Genomic DNA, 16,229 nt, shown 5'->3' on the forward strand with positions numbered 1-16,229 from the left:
CTGGAGGTCAGAGTCTCCTTTGATGTCACAGGCAAAGCTATAAATGACATTGTCGACCCAGAAGAACTCATCTCCGCCTGGTATGCTGGAATGGACCAGGCACTTGTGCCATCATGTCTTGCCCTATACAGTTCATGACATTTGCCCCAGATATGGAAGATAAGTGGATTTATGGAAAGGATTTGGAAATCCTAGTGATAGGGTGGAGCAGAGGAGAGGACCTTCGTCCCCAGGTCTGGCAGAGGTAGCTGCAGTGATTGTAGCGAGGTCAGCCAGGTAGACCTCATAGAATATGTGTTCTCTGATTGGACCAGATTAACAGCCCCAATCAGGGAGCCCTGACTGACAGATATAAACAGGAGCATCCACACACAACATGGGTGCTGGGGGAAAAATAAGCACTACCGCAGTTAGGCAGTAGAGTGGGGGTAAAAAACAAACTGGAGTCTTGGGCTCTAAAAAATAATAAACAGGAGCATCAGAGGCTCTGTTCACTCAGAGCTGACACTGAGGGAACTGAATCAGTATCAAGGACTTTCCAAGTGTAAATAAAGAGTGATTTGATAACTGGATACCAGCCTCAGTGGCAATGACAGAAAAGCACATTCCTGGAGAAATCCATTCTGCAACAGTCATCTTTGAGTTGGGCATTTCTGGTATCATGCCATTATTTGGAAAGGTTAACTCATGATCTTTCTGTTGAAGACTGGGCCCAGTATGTAAAAAGAATGCGTTAGTTTTTCCAGGCAGATGATGTTGAGGCAGATGAGAAGCAACAAGTAATTTTTCTGATAGCTTGTGGACCCACAGCCTTTTTGATTATTCGAATCCTAACTTTGCCTGAAGCATCAGATACTAAAACCTTTCAAAAGTTCACAGATTTAGTTAAGGAATACTATGACTCCAAGCCTCCTCTAATTCTGAAATGCTGCCAGTTTTACTTGGATATCGGGATTTTTGACTGGGTTAAGATGACTGGCAAAGGCATTAGTTTAAACTATAATGAGATACTGAGAAACTGTTTGGTATGTGGGATTAATGTTGTAACTAGTGCAGCCATTTCAGCGATTGCAGTACTAGCCTATGCAGAGTTATTTCAGAAGCAACAAGCCACAATACCAGGCCTTGCCAATCTGGCCCAAGTTTCTGACCCAGCTCAATATGGCAGCCATTTGGAGAAATGCTCAGTATTGTAGGAATAACTTGCTCCACACTGCCAGGCTAAGTGCCATCATGACCTCTCTGCTACCTCAATTCTGTTATCTCCACTACCACACCCACCTTTCATGCACTACCATTTGCAACATCTTTCTTCACTCATTCTTATCACTCATGCCCCCTTCCCCGACTTTGACATGCTGCTAAGCCTGCATGACATCTGAGGTGCTTGCTCCCTCAGTCAGGACACCTCATTATCTCTCCCGTATCTAAATTAGTAAACCATTTTCATCTCTCTCAATCCCCATCTCTCTCACTGCCGGAGGCAAAGAGCTTACTATCGTGCAAAAAGAACCAAGACAAGTATTGAACAGTCTGACATTCGACTCCTCACCCTTACAAGGAGCGGATTCTGAGCCTAATTGTCTCAAGCAGCTGACCGACTGTGTCCAAGTCCCTGGAGTGGGTTTTGGAGGCTGCCTCTATCTTCCTGTACCAGGAGTCCCTGACTGAAGACCGTCTCCTTTGACATGACTGAAGGCTGCTAACAGCTAAGAAGCTTGGAATTGTTGAATGCCGATGTCTATTGATGTGGGTTGCATGTGTTCACTGCCCATGAAGCCCTGTGATGCTGGTGTCAATTGGCCAAGTTGGAGATCCAGAGTAGCAAGTGACAAGCCAGAGTCTCCAGGTACCTGCTCACACTTCTATGTCGAGAATTCTCAGCATCTGGTTTGCTCATGGCAGGATTTTGGATGGGAAGTTGCATATTATTAAGGTGAGGTGCAGTTAATGAGAATGATAACAAGCAATAGTTACTTTTTGTTCCCTAGCAAGAATTTCATCTCAACTCCCGGTCTCTGTTGGAAGAAGATACAACTAACAATACTGAAATAGTCATAGAGTCATAGGGATATACAGCATCTTCTGTCCAACCCGTCCATGCCGACCAGATATCTCAACCCAATCTAGTTCCACCTGCCAGCACCCGGCCCATATCCCTCCAAACCCTTCCTATTCATAGACCCATCCAAATGCCTCTTAAATATTGCAATTGTACCTGCCACTTCCTCTGGCAGCTCATTCTATACATGTACCACCCTCTGTGTGAAAAAGTTGCCCCGTAGGTCTCTTTTATATCTTTCCCCTATCACCCTAAACTGATGCCCTCTAGTTCTGGACTCCCTGACCCCAGGAAAATACTTTGTCTAATTACCCTATCCGTGTCACTCATTATTTTGTAAACCTCTATAAAGTCACCCATCAGCCTCCAATGCTCCAGGAAAAACAGCTCCAGTCTGTAGCCCATCTGGTCCAGATCCCGTTGTAAGCTGAGGTAACCCTCTTCGCTGTCCACAACACCTCCAATTTTGGTGTCATCTGTAAACTTACTAACTGTACCTCTTATGCTCGCATCCAAATCATTTATGTAAATGACAATATGATCCTCCCAGATTTCTCACTATAGACAACACTGTTCCCATAAGATTCCAAACAATTTTATTTTTTTTGGTCATGTAAATATGCTTTATTCTTTAAAATTTAATCTGTAGTAAGAAAAGAAAGAAGATATTTTGAAATGCTGTGTATATACCTTTAAGGGAGCATACCTTAAACTGCAATCAATCACTAACATCTTGAGACAAGATGTGATGTATTAGCCCCATGATTTGCTCAGCAATCTGAAGCAGCAGTGTTTGCTGTATGTATTTAGTTACAAGTTAGCCATAAATATTTAACACCCAGTGAACATTATCTACACATCAACTTGTTCTCAGTTAAGAACACACATTATCATCTCTCCAGTCCTTCTGTGATTAGTATATTTGCAACTAATGAAGAAATGTAACACACTCAAGTAGACTTATGGGTTTAGCATTTTATCCAAAAGAGTTGCTAATATAGCATTTCCTTGTATTTAATTGATATGTGAACCGAGATAATGTGCTGAATTCTGAACTTGGGACAAAGGCACAAATCAAGCTGGCGAACAAAGAGAACTGTGATACCTCAATGAGGCCAAATTCCCACTCGTTTACTGTAATGCCACACCTCTAGTAATGATCAATCAGAAGAAGGATTTTTGTGTTTGTACTTTTCTCTCCAGGTTACACCAAACAAGACTTCACCTCAATAGTAAGGCAAGAAGTCAATTGGAGTGAAAGTGACCACAAAGTAGATATTATCTATCAAACAGCTGAGAAAAGCCTCAGTGGTAAACAAATGAAAATGACTTCACAGAATCTTACAGCACAGAAGGAGGCCATTTGACCCATCATGCCTGTGCTGGCCTTTTAAGCAAACCTACCAATTCATCCCACTATCCTACTTTCCTCCCATTACTCTGAAATTATTTTGCTAATTAAGTATTTATTTGGTTTAGCTTTTGAACGTTACTAATGAATATGCTTCCATCAAAACTTCAAGCTGTTCACTGCTGATTTTACAGCTCACAGCATGAAAAGAAAAGTGCATCCCATTTCGGATGGCTTGCCAATTGTCTTAGATCTTTCTCCTTTTTTTTGCCAACCCTTGTAGTGGTGGTAGAAACAACATCTCCTCAATTACTCTATCAATATTTGGTTTTGTTGCCATCTTTAAATCCTTATTAATTCCTCGCTGTTAAAAATAATTAAATAAAACTCCATTGCCTACGTATTTTTTCAGGTACTATTTTTGCACAAATTACGCACCAGTTTCTGATGTAAGTTGTCTCTGAAAGCTAACATAACAAGGCATGAGAAATTCTAAAGGGAGATGGAGGCTGTTTCAGGTAGCAGAATAATGAAAAGACTAACTGGAGGTCCTGAGGAAATCGTGAATAGATTTGCACTCAAGACACATTTAATTTCAGTGAGGGGAGCAGTGGGGGGGTGGGGGGGTTATGAACTGGTGGGTGATTTTCAATAGAATCTGGCCTATGTCACTCTGTTTCTCCCCCCAACACCCATCTCTCCTCCTCTCTGCGGCTTTTATTTCACTTCAGCCCTCCACTTTGTCAGCCGCCTAGTTAGGCCTGCAGCAGAATTGTTTTGTGGATAATAAGAGAGGATGGAGCAGACATTTTACCCTGAGCCTGTTGGTAACGGAACAAAATTCACCTGTGCACTTGCAAAAGGAAAAAAAACTTACAAATAATCCTAAATTATTGCATTATTACAAAACTACAATTCCCTTGCCCACTGAAATAATTCATTATAGTGGAATTTAAAAAAAAACAAATTTAGTGTCATGAATTATTACTCACTGATCTAATTCCCGAAGTTATTTTGAATATATGGAAAAATATGAATCAAAGGAGAGCAGAATCCTGTCACATTGACAGCACATTACTGACGTTCGATTACTCATACTGCATTGAGTCACTCACAAATCAGAGAAAAGACATTCATAAAGAAGAATCACTGCTACAGTACTCTGCACATGTTGAGCTTAAGCACAGAACAGCTCTGTACAGCTGCACTGAGTATTGTTATAATCTATACTGGAGAAATACAGAAATGGAGCTTTCCAAAATATTTGCAAATTAGAATTGACAAGAGAACTTCCTTTGGTGGGTGTGCAGGATTGCTCAACAGAACATGTAATAGAAATTCTGACTTGGAAGGAGCATTTCCCCATAAAGGGACCTGACCCAAATTGCCAATTGGGAAATTAGTCCAGAGCAGGCATACGAAAGATTGTTCCTAAAATCTCTTTGGATGATCAACTCAGTGATTGTAGGTTATCCTCACTTTTACATATAAAGGGTGCTGCTGAGATTTACTACATTATTATTTATTAGGCCAGAGGGACCAGTTATGTGAAGGGCTGAGGAAAACTGGATCAATCTTCTTAGGGAGACCAGGAGAGATTATGGAGACATTTATTAGAGACTTTCAAAATTAGGAGAAGATTTGATAGAGAAGAAGATGTGATGGAAGAAATAGACAGAAACTCTTACTGAGAGGGAGGTCAGTAACTGAACAAGACAGCTCAAATCAGAGAGTCATAGAGCCAATCCCTAGCCTCCCCTTCAATTTTTCATTCACGTAAGCATTGCCCTTGAAGAGCACTGCATATCACTAGCCTTTCAGGTGTTTTTTTCTTCCTGGTGGTGGAATATGAATACAGTTTTCTGCACTCGGTATTTCTTCACTGTGTCCTACACCTGCAAGCACACGACATAGGTGGTGGGGAGAAATGATCATTCCTGCTGTCTGGCAGTAGTGTATGGAGGAGATATACAAAATAGAGTCTTGGAGCAGTACAGCATGGAAAAAGACCCTTGGGTCCAACTTGTCCATGCTAACCTAAGTTAATCTTGTCCCATTTGCCAGCATTCCACCCTTATTCCTCTAAACCCTTCCTATTCATACACCCAACCAGATGCCTTTTAAATGTTATAGTTGTACCAGCCTCCACCACTTCGTCTGGCAGCTTGCTCCATACATGCACCACCCTCTATGTGAAAAAGGTGCTCCTTTGGTTCCTTTTAAATCTTTCCCCTCTCACCTTAAACCTATGCCATCTAGTTTTGGACTCACCTACCCTGCGAAAAAAGACCTTGGCTATTCACCCTACCCATGCCCCTTATGATTTCGGAGACCTCTTTAAGATCACCCCTCAGCCTCTGACATGCCAGGGAAAATGACCCCAGCCTAATCAGGCTCTCCCTATAGTTTAAACCTTCTAGCCCTGGCAACATCCTTTAAGAGATTAAAGTGGACAATTGTCAAAAAGAAAGGCAGAGGGGAGAATGAGATTTTCTCAGCGATATATGATCTGGAGTGCAGTTTCTGAAAGATGGGAGGGAAGCAGATTCAATGACAGCTTCCAAAAAGGATTGACTAAGTACTTGGAAAAGACATTGTAGGGTTATGGATAAACAGCTGAAGGTTGGCACCAGTACTGGGCATCTGAAATAAAAACAGGGATGCTAGAATAAGCTGAGATAGTGCCTGCTGAGAGATGTAGAAATTTCTGGGCAGAATCTTACCAGCCCCTGAACAACATGGGCATTGGTGAGAAAGTTGGGTAAAAATCAGCGTAATTGATTTTCAACACTGTGAGCAATAAGTCCAATGCACTAAACAAAGTATTGAATAGGAAGATGGGAATCTTGCCAATGTACGGTATGAGTCCTGTTTACATTGATTATTTAGCATCACCTCATTATTATGCAGCTTCCCATCCCCTCTCTCACTGGATCGAAACTAGATTGGGACAGTACCCATCATGGAAGTCAGAGGGGGTACCTGGCAACTCCAGTTTGCAGCTTGCTCCTTCAGGCAGTCACCAACATCACAAAGGATGCTCCATGGTCAGCAGCCATGGCACCCACTACCCTCTTACCACCTCTGGCATTCAAGGGCATTGGCTTCAAACATACTAGCCTCATCACACCCTCATGACACATCTCCAATGCACTTACAATACACCTCTGCACTTCAATGCCATACATTGAAATACACTGGCATCTATGATTGTATTGCTGCGCTCAGGACACATTGCACACAGGGGCAAGCATCCATCTCCTGGATTTAACTAGGGTGTATCTCCAGTTTTTCAGTCAGGCCAATGGAAACATCTTTTAGTCATGATGTCCTGGCACAGTTATTCAAGGGCTTGGACATGTTCAGTCAGCATCACTGCAGTCTAGGAAGTAGCCCACAGTCAGCCATGTAAATCTAGTGTGACTAGTCCAGGGAGTTGCGGTGTGTCAGCTTGGGAATTGAAGAAAGCTATCTGTCCAAACTGGGGAAGGGGTGAGCCATGGTCAGTGATGGGGGTCAGTCGACTGAGATTATGGGGGAAGGGGATGTTATTGAGGCCACTGCTGCATGAGGGAAGCTGAGGACTTCAATTGTGGGGATTGAAGATAGCATGCTGAGAAGCTGAGGGGGACAATCATTGTAAAATATGGAGGAAGTGCAATCCAAAGTATGATGATGAGTGATGATAGTGCATTGGAGGCCATGGGGTATTGCAGGAAGGAGGTTCATTGATAGTCACAACTTCAATAGGAGGCAGTGCAGCACAATGACTGGCATGATTAAAATATAGAGCTGGAGTTCAGGGGTAATGTTTAGAGATGCAGATGTAATTCAAAAATTGATTTGTGGGAATGATTGGAAGCTCAATTCTGGTGGGGTTAACAGTGAGAGCTAGGAAGAATGGAACATGAAGGTTTGGGAGGACAGGGCATATTGGTCAATAACACTGACACACTGAACCTGCAACTGACTCTGTGAAGCTCTACCTGGGCTCTGCTCCATCCTCATCTGCATCACAAAGGAAATGTGAAAACTTCTGGAGTGGCTGTGTTGTGTTTTTTCCTGTCTAAGGACATAAACCCTATTCGTGAGCAATGGGAGACCTTTCAAGGGGCAACTGTGTTAATCATGCACTCAAACATTATAGGCTAAGGACCTCTGTAATCATAGAATTCTAGATGTGAACTTTATACAGTCCTGGGCATAAGCTATCTTGACCATAGAGTCATAAAGTCATAGAGTTACACAGCATGGAAACAGACCCTCCAGTCCAACTAGTCCATGCTGAACATAATCCCAAACTAAGCTAGTCCCACCTGCCTGCTCCTGGCCCATATCCTTCCAAACCTTCCTTATTCATGTATCTATCCAAATGTTTTTGAATGTTGTAATTGTACCCACATTCACCACTTCCTCAGGAAGTTCATTTCATACACATACTCCCTTCTGTGTAAACAATTTGCCCCACATGTCTTTTTTAAATCTCTCTTCTCTTGCTTTAAAATGTGTCCTAGTCTTTAAAACTCCCATCTTAGGGAAAAGACGGCTACCGCTATCTCTAATTATGCACTTCATTATTTTATAAACTCATATAACATCACGTCTCAACCTCCCATACTCCAGTGAAAAACTCTCAGCCTATCCAGCCTTTCTTTATAACTCAAGCCTTCCATACCCAGCAACATCCTGATAAATCTCTTCTGAACCCGCTCCAACTTGATAATATTGTTTCTATGATTGGGCGACCAGAACTGGATACATTATTCCAGAAGAGGCATCACTAATGTCCTGTACAACCTCAACGTGATTTCCCAAATCCTATAGTCAAAGGACTGAGCAATGCAGGCAAGCATGATAAATGCCTTTTTAACCACCCTGTCTACATATGATGCAAACTTGTAAGAATTATGTGCTTGCACCTCAAGGTCCCCCTGTTCTACAACATTACCCAAGGTCCTACCATTAATTGTTAAGCCCTACCCTTGTTTGCTGCACCAAAATGTAATACCTCACATTTATCCATGACATTACAAATTAATCCCAGTAATCTCAGTAAACAGAAGTAATTTTAGGCAACCTATAAATTATCACTTGCAGTCCACACTTCACAACACATTCATGAGTCTCAAGTAATGCACAAGGGCTTGGAGCTGCTTTCCTCACATACTGAACTGTAAGTAATCAACAACATTATTCTTAGATATATGGACTTATTTTCAAGGATTATCTGTGAAGAGGGCATAGGAAATGTAATTAATCCTACTGCACTTATAGTGTCTTACTGTGTTTGCATAACATGGCTAGCTTTGCATAGATCTGAATAAGATCCACAATGTTAAAGACATCGCCTTGCTATCCTTGTCAAAGACCACCAGATCCCAAATTGTAGAGTACTTTGGTAAATAGTCATTTGTTTGTGCTGCATTAGCTGACTAATCACATTGCTGAGAAGCTGCTCTGTTCCTGATGCTGTATACATCAGCTCATTGGAATTGTCAACAATGGATCCAGAGCTAGCAGTTGTTATTCTATTTGGCCACAATGCATTGAATGGGCACAGAAAGTAAAAGGAATACATACATCTACAAGCCCAGCAGAAAACTCTTCCAATGCCAAGAAGTCTCCAAATGGAGGCTTGGCAGCAAAAGGGCCCCTAAGAGACAGTACAAAAAACCCATTTATCTCCAATCATTGTCCTCCAGATGAGTGAGGCACAATGCTGCTGCCTAGGACCCTGTAAGTGAACTGTGTTATCTGCTGGAGCACTCCAGGTGTGAGGTGCTACAGACTGTTTACACTTAGGTTTGAGTGCACCACATCATAGCATGACTAATCTCATTAGTAGAAAAGGGTTTCATTCGGTCAATGTTCAATTTATCTGTGATCATCATGACTATATCTTAGATATCTGCACCAAAGTACCACTGAAACTTCTGTGGTGCCTATGTCTTTGGTAACTCGTGTCCCTGTTTCAGTCTATGGGATGCATGCCTTTACATTTGGGAGACAAGGACTACGCTCTCCAACCATGGTTGATGATTCTGTTACACAGCCCCCAACCAAGACTGAGTCCAGATGCAATGGGATACCTTCTTTCAATGAGGCTATTGCAGGCCATAAGCTGAGGCTCACAAGCTTGCATAGGTATGGGATTTCTTTGCAGTATGCTACGGACAGACTGAGCTACAATATGATTGTGTGCTATGTTCTGGATAACTGGAGCAGGCAAAGGAGGAAGTGATGGAATCATGAGGAGTTGAGAGCAGAAGATCATTCCTAGGAGGAAGATGAGGAAATTGATCATGAGGAACATCACCTTCACCAACATGACGACACAGCAGCACTGGGTGCCACAAACTAAACAACCTCTAGTTTGGCTACCTCTTCCAATGGAACGGAGTTGGGTGAAGTCATTATTCATTGACTGTAAACGTGCTGATGCTGGGAAAACAAACAGGCCCTGTTCATCCCCAAACCCATTCAAAGCTTATCAGTTTGTTTGTTCTTAACTTTATTGCACAATAAGAAAAGTGAACACTACAAGCCATTAGAAAATTTCACAACATCTGATGCACCTGCATTCAAATATTTTATATCACTAAGCACATTAAGGAAAGAGTAACACTCCTTCAAACAGAGATCTAACATTGTATGATGCTAAGGAAAGGCAATTTCTCCAGCTTCATTCTTAGGACTGTAGCTAAAATGACAGTCAAACAGACTGGTGATGACGTGAAGCAAAAGATATGCTCAATTGTGAAGTTGTATTGACATAAAGGTTCCACCTGTGCAACCTATGTCCCCTCAGAATGGTTTATTCCGATTCCCTCCCATTATCTCTAGTTTTAGTCCCTGGGGCCATTTTGTCATTCAAGGGGCCAGACATACAGAGAGTGCCTTGTGCTGACTGGGAAGACTCACATCCACAGGGTTGTGGATCTCTGGCAGGTTGGAGATGATGGCACCCAGCATCTTTGTTGTGTTTTGAAAGGACATGTCTGGGCAGCCCAGGGTGGGGGAGTGGGTTGGGGGGAGTTGCGGGGTCTGGATACAGGAGCAGAGATAGAGTGGGTGTGAGGTATCAGAGAGAAAATGTTGGCATTCACCCTAGCAAAATGGAGAAAGACATCAGCCTTCTTCTTGAGAACTTGGCATTTCTCCAGACAACTGAGTTTGCTTTAATCCCATGTTGCAACCACTGACCAGTCCGACATGGTCTGGTATCATGGCCTCAACTGCTCGTCCTGAGGAAGAGAAAGTCTTACCTATACACCAATCATCCAGTAGGACCTCTAAGACCTTGTCCCAAAAGCACTGTCTGCCAAGCCTGGGGAAAATGTCAGAAAACATGCAGGGCAGCTCTGACTCACAGTGCTTCCCCAGGTACCCACTGTGCTTTTGAAAATGGTTAGCACCAGTGCTAAGGACAGTGGTCAATTCCTGGATATCCAATGAGTGGTGGGTTTTTCCAGGAATGGCATTTAATTAAACAGGATGGAAATTTGATGTGATACTTCCTATGGGGCAGGAACAGCAATTAACGTGGTGAGTTTGGTAGGAGTCAGTGAGAAAACTCATTCTATCAAACTCAACGCAACTCAAACTTAGCAAAACAAAAATCAACCTTTTGGCCTTGACATTACCTGAGGAATGCACCTCACCATACAACCCAGCACTCTGTCGCTTTTTGGACTCAACATTCAGCTCAACAAGAACATTCCATCTGCCCTGTTTTGTTTACTTCTTTTCTGGTTCATCTCTTCCCGTTTCTTTCTTTATTCCTTTGCTTTGGATCTGGACAGTTTGCACTCTGAGTTCTCACAAAAACGAATATGACAGGAAGTGAGACAATCTGTTTTTTGTTGTGATGTTAAATGAAAGATAAATTGGGGATATCTTCCTTGGTCCGCTTTGAAATAGTGCTGTGGGATCTTTGACATGCACTTGAGAGATTAGAAGGGCTGTTTGTTTTACGTCTTATCTGAAAGACAACATCACTGACAATGCAGCTCTTCCTCAGTAATGCAACGGAGTGCCAGCTGAGACATTGCCTCTCCAGCCTCTGGAAGGGCATTTGAACTCACTGTGAGGTCAGATTGCTGCCAATGAACAATGGCTGACAAATAAAAGGAACCAGAAAAGCCTAGTATGCATAATTAGTAATCCAGCCTTAACTGATAAAATAAAATTCACCTTCACCCAGGACACCTTTGCCATACAATAAAACCTCTTTGAAAATATTGGACCTTGCCCATTTTGTCTTGGTCAGAGGTTTGTGTGAAACTCTATTTATGTTTGGAAGTAGAGAACTTGATGAGATTCAGGACCGAATAGATGTCAAACACATGGAGTGTCAAAATATCAAACAGGTATAGGAGAGAAATACGAAGACTATATTGTTAAATTGTGTTTGTCTTATTCTAATATTGACATTTTTTCACAATTCAGCATCACGTGCTTAATCTTGGCTGCAATCTGAGTCCAATTCCCTTATTGCTTTTTGTTCAATCTTAGTGCACAAGAGTTAATTGATAATAAAGTACAGCATATACTCCATTGTGTTATTTACTATTTCATTAATTCTGTTAAATCTACACTGCTCCCCATGGTGATTTAAATATTTGAAAGTGATATAACATAGTATGTGACAGTCCACTTGCAGGAAAAAGGACAGCTCATGCACTCGGGACTGAAAACTAATCTAGGAACACAACATCTATGGTAACCTAATGTTATTTCTGGCCTTCAGCTAGTAATACCTTGTGAAAAAAAAACAATTAAAATGCAGTCAATCAAGCTATACCTGTCCCTTTAAGGATTCTTCTGAAGTCTTGGCATCTTATCCCTTCACTGAAATTGTTTGGGATTTGTCTGCTGGGATATATGTAAGTAATCTCTTGGATAAAATAATGCTGCCAGTACACATTGATCACAATTACAAAACAAATTATCAAATAAACCTGTTCACTCTGGCTGCTCACTATATTGCCACAGTTTGTTCAAATTAAGCTGTGACTTTTATTTTTGCTTATACACACACCAAGTCTATTTTGCTGCAAGATAGATGCCGCCTATCTTGCAGACGCAATAACTCACCGCGTTCTGCAAGTCAATCGTTCTTAATGTGATTCACCAGGAATTGAGTGACAAATCTACCAGAGAACTGCAATAAACAGTATTATGCTCTCCAGTATGAAGAGCTGTGAAGTGTTGGGAAGCCTACATAAAGTACATGGTTTGGGTGAAAGATTTTGGTCTTGCACCTACCATTGTCACCAACGTAAGAAACAGAAACAGGAGGAGACCAATCAGCCCTTTGAGCCTGTTCCACCATTCAATGAAATTGTGGCTAATACTTCAGCAGCTTCCTGCACTAACCCTGTATTCCTAGACGTTTTTAATTCGTAAAAGTCTTTCCATCTGTCTTGAATGTAATCAATGACTGACCCTCCACAGTTCTTTGTGAATTCCAGAGATTCATGCTCTCTGACTGAGGCAATTCCTCTTTATTTCAGTCCTAAATGGTTTGCCCTTTATTCTGAAATTTTGTCCCGAGATCTGGACTCCCTCGGCCAGGAGCAACAGCCTTCCTACATCTACCCTGTCAGAATGCTATATATTTGAATAATAACCACTCTCATTTCTAACTTTGCGGATTGTTGGCCCAATCTATTCAACCCTTCCTCATAGGAAAACCCCTCTATCCCACAAATTAGTTTAGTGCACTCTATGGCAAGAACACCTTTCTGTAGTAGACAAGCAAGAGGCTGGAAGAACACAATAAGCCGGGCAGCATTAGGAGGTGGAGAAGTTGAAGTTTTGGGTATTACCCTTCTGCCTGAAACGCCAACTTCACAATACAATGCTGCAGGGATGGCCTCAATAAGGCTCTGTAGAATTGTAGAATGACATCTTAAATCCTACACTTGAACCTTCTTGTAATGAAGGCCAATGCCTCATTTGCATTCTCAATTGCTTGCAATACCTGCATATTCACTTTCAGAGACTCATGAACAAGGACATGTTCAAGACAAGTTCCCAGCCTCTCACTATTTAAGAAATACCCTGAATTCCTGCATTTCTGACAAAGTTTTATGCTAATGCATTATCTAATTTGGAATGTGTTAATCATATTGAAACATGTAACTGTTTTTTTCCATTTCATATTGGTGGAGGTAATGTGGTTGTGGCAGAGTCCTGTGTTTTGTGTTTATCTCATGGTGGTGGAATAGAACATTGAAGGAGAAATAGTATCCTGATTAGAAGAACTACATTGTGAATTTGAGAACAGAAAGGCAGGATGGGAAATTCAGTGAAAACACAGAATAGCTAAGATCAGATCTAAACCTGTTCAACAGAAATGAGAAAAGAAAAGAAGGACCTCTTCTGTGTTCATAAGATCAATAGATAGGACCCCTCCACACCAGCACTGGAGATTGATGTGGAGGTGCCAGTGTTGGATTGGGGTAGATAAGGTCAGAAGTCAGATGACATCAGGTTATAGTCCAACAGGTTTATTGAAGTCACAAGCTTTCAGAGCGTTGCTCTTTTAGCAGGTGGTCACTCCAAAAGCTTGCAATTTCAAATAAACCTTTTGGACTATAACCTGGTGTCATCCGACTTCTGACCTAGCACTGGAGATTGACAAGGGTTTTAGAGATGCCCCTCCAGACAAGTGCCTGATTTTAGTCAACCATAGAGTTGGGATTGAGGCCCAAAGATGGAGAACATGGATAGCTTTGAACAGAACATTGATGTAACTAAATTGGCCAAATGTTGGTGTTAGCTTATGTGGTGTTCCCCCATAACAAGAAAAGAATATAAAGGAGACTTTCAGAAAAGGATTTGTTGCTGTAATGAGCACAATGATTTCATTAACTGCTCCAAAGATACATTTAAAGGTCTTAGATGATCAATCTAAGTGTATCTGAGATGGACCGTAGTTCATTGGACCTCGAAGGAACCACTGTCATTATGAGTGTGTATTAATCCTTAATAGTTTAGAAAAGATGCACCATCATGTTGTTTTGTGCTCTCGATGCCTGGGCCTGAACTTTTAGGCCAACAAAGTGGATAACCTCTTATTTTTCCATCTGTCAATTTTTTGCCCACTGAGTTGGTGCTTCTAAATCCCCTTATAAATCTTTGCATTTTTGTTATAACTCAGTTGCTTTTATTTATGCATCACCTATAAACTTGTAACTATTACATTTAATCCCCACAAACAGATCATTGATATAGATTGTGAATAGCTGGAGCCCAGGCACTGATCTTTGAAGCGCTCCATCAGTCACAACCTGTTGATATTGAGATGATATTTAATCCCCCTCTGTTTTCCATACATGAAGAGTGATGTATTCCTAAACCATGCCAGTGCCTAAATTGAGCCTTAGACTATGGTTACATTAACTGGACCTCAACATGTTTCAGACTTACCCAATAGAGTGGGGCCATCAGTTGAATTGTAGAGTATTTCTGGTTCATTTGACTCCATGAGGACAGTTATAAATCTAAAAGTGAAATGATCCTTTTGTGGGCAACTACGGGAGAACACTCAGCCGAGCAAGCCGATCACTTGGTCTGTTCACATCAATGCCCAGTTGGGTAAAATGGTTCTAAACCAGGCATCAGTTTCTCATTGATATGTGGAGGATGTTATTAACCTCAGCATTTCCTAAAAGGTCAGCATTACCCCACTCTCAGATGACAGCCATCAATTCTCTGACTTCCTTAGTTTTCTACTACACTGTACCTTTCTGATTAACCCATCTCGCAGTTCTATTATCCCTTTCTGTCCAGGCATTTCCTCAGATTTACACTTGAACAGTCCCCACTCAGAGCCAACCTCATCCGTATTGCCCTCTTGTACCCAGCCCAATCCATCCCTCACAACCACGTTTCTCGACACACTTTTCACACAGAAAACCTCTCAACCTTCTGTCATTTAAGGAGAAGACAGTCCACAACTCAAAAGGGAAACACATTGTGAATGGTGTTCTCATTTGCCTTTTGCAGTGAAAGAAAGAAGTTATTTGAATGTCTTATTCTCAGGATTTGTCACATGGTCCAGTCGCCACGAGTGGTGAGATAGCTTCATGAAGACAATGGGCTGGCTGACAGTGAGAATCAATTGTGTCTCTAAGGGCAATGGGTCTTAGATTTTTTCCAATGGTATTTTCAGAGACCCAATACACATAAGCAGAAATAAAACAAAAGAACTGTGGATGCTGGAAATCTGAAGCTTTCAGCACAGCTATCACATTTTTACCCACTCATAGTCCCTACTAGCGCTTATCTAGATATTTTTCCCTCCTGGAATATTATCAACAAACCCTTTTGAAATGTCTCCACAGAGGCCAGTATCCCTTTAATTACACATGAACAGTCCCTGACACTGATCCAGCTCGCACATCCTCCCCAGGTCAGCCGGGTCGGTGAAAGCGAGGAGCACATCGTCGGCGTAGGCCGAGAGGACTATCCCCGTGCCGAACCAGCCCCAACAACCCCCTCCTCAAGAGGCGCAGGAAAGGCTCCATGCACAGGGAATACAGCTGGCCGGACAGGGGGCAGCCTTGACGCACTCCTCTCCTGAAGCGAAGGGGCGCCGTCAGGGACCCGTTAACTTTAACCAGACACTCTGCGGCGGCGTACAAAAGTCGGATCCAGGCGACGAACTGCGTCCCGAATCCGAATGCCCGCAGAGTCCCGAGCAGGTACTCGTGATCGACCCTGTTGAACGCCTTCTCCTGCTCAAGAGACAGGAAGGTGCTTAGCAGACCAGCCCGTCGACAGAAATGAATCAGGCCCAGACCAGGT

The sequence above is a fragment of the Hemiscyllium ocellatum genome, chromosome 10 (genome assembly GCF_020745735.1).
Source record: "Hemiscyllium ocellatum isolate sHemOce1 chromosome 10, sHemOce1.pat.X.cur, whole genome shotgun sequence".
NCBI lineage: Eukaryota > Metazoa > Chordata > Chondrichthyes > Orectolobiformes > Hemiscylliidae > Hemiscyllium > Hemiscyllium ocellatum.